Source organism: Chrysochloris asiatica, unplaced genomic scaffold (genome assembly GCF_000296735.1).
Source record: "Chrysochloris asiatica unplaced genomic scaffold, ChrAsi1.0 scaffold00264, whole genome shotgun sequence".
Classification (NCBI taxonomy): Eukaryota; Metazoa; Chordata; class Mammalia; order Afrosoricida; family Chrysochloridae; genus Chrysochloris; species Chrysochloris asiatica.
This window is the reverse complement of record NW_006408782.1, coordinates 1,299,009-1,300,731: the sequence shown is the minus strand read 5'-3', so window position 1 is coordinate 1,300,731 and position 1,723 is coordinate 1,299,009. Positions and strand designations below refer to the sequence as shown.

General features: G+C 41.6%; 1 pseudogene; it reads left to right on the top strand.

Annotated features, from left to right (window-relative positions):
- The first annotated feature begins 849 nt into the window (after positions 1-849).
- On the top strand, positions 850-1,471 carry LOC102811329 (annotated as a pseudogene).
- Positions 1,472-1,723: the final 252 nt, after the last annotated feature.

Genomic DNA, 1,723 nt, shown 5'->3' with positions numbered 1-1,723 from the left:
AATGCTCCTTAGAAGCCAGGGTGGCCGACTTCGTCTCTCAAACTTCAGACATATTATCAGGAGGAACCAGTCCCTGGAGAAGGACATCATGCTTGGTAAAGTGGAAGGTCAGCGAAAAAGAGGATTGGGCTGTGTTTCATTCTGTTGTGTTGTGAGGGTCACTATGAGTTGGAACCAACGTGATGGCACCTAACAACAGCAACAAAGCTGCAAGAAAACAAATTTCTGAAATGTGTGGTATTTGTTCTACAGAAGCTCTCGGTAAGTATACTGTGGTTGTTGCTAGGTGCAATCGAGTTGGTTATGATTCACAGAGCCCTTCTGTACAACAGAACAAAATACTCTCCAGTCCTGTACCATGCTCACAATTATTGGTGTGTGTCAGCTCACTGTTGCCGTCACTCTGTCAGTCCATCTCATGCAAGGTCGTCTTCTTTTTCATTGACCCTTCACTTTACCAAGCATGATGTCCTTTTCCAGGGACTGATCCCTCCTGACCACAAGACCATGAGATGAAGTCTCACCATCATCCCTTCTAAGGAGCATTCTGGCTGTACTTCTTCCATGACACATTTGTTTATTCTTCTGGCAGTCCAACCCCATAATTCAAAGACCTGAATCTTGCTCAGTCATCCTTATTAATTGGCCAGCTTTCCCCGGCATATGAGGCTATTGAACAATACCATGGCTTGGGTCAGGCACACTTTAGCCCTCAATGTGACACTTTTGCTTTTTAACACTTTAAAGAGATATTTTGCAGCAGATTTACCCAAAGTGTTTTTCTCTAGACAAGGGAAAATCCAAAAAGAAAGCATTCCTGCAGCTGGGTCTAAAGGGAGCTGGCTTAGGATGAGCAAGGACATGCTGACTATGCTTAAGATCCTTATCATCGGCGAGAGTGGGGTGGGCAAGTCCAGCCTGCTCTTGAGGTTCACAGATGATACTTTTGACCCAGAACTTGCAGCAACGATAGGTGTTGACTTCAAGGTGAAGACAATTATCAGTGGATGGAAATACAGCTAAACTTGCAATATGGGATACTGCTGGTCAGGAGAGGTTCAGAACATTAACTCCCAGCTATTATAGAGGTGCTCAGTGTGTTATACTAGTTTATGACGTCACAAGAAGAGACACCTTTGTTAAACTGGATAACTGGTTAAATGAATTGGAAACACACTACACGAGAAATGACATAGTAAACATGCTAGTTGGAAATAAAATTGATAAAGAAAATTGTGAAGTTGATAGAAATGAAGGCCTGAAATTTGCACAAAAGCATTCCATGTTATTTATAGAGACAAGTGCAAAAACCAGTGATGGTGTACAATGTGCCTTTGAGGAACTCATGGAAAAGATCACCCAGACCCCTGGACTGTGGGAAAGTGAGAACCAGAATAAAGGAGTAAAACTGTCGCACAGAGAAGAAGGCTGTGGAGGAGGAGCGCATGGTGGTTACTGTTTTGTGCTATAAACTCTGGGAAATTCCATCTCTGGCATAGTTTATCAGATAATGACATCTTTCTGTATATAAACTCTTTAACTGCTATTTTAGGGACCTTGAAGTTTGCACATATTTGTTTTGTATCATGACAGTAAATATTTGCAGGAAATCTCACTCATTGGCTTTCCCAGGTAACATGTTATGGTAAGCATGCACAGTTTGCAGTTTATAGGTTTTGTGAGTTTTTTTCATTATTAATGTAACATAAAATACGTGTACTTT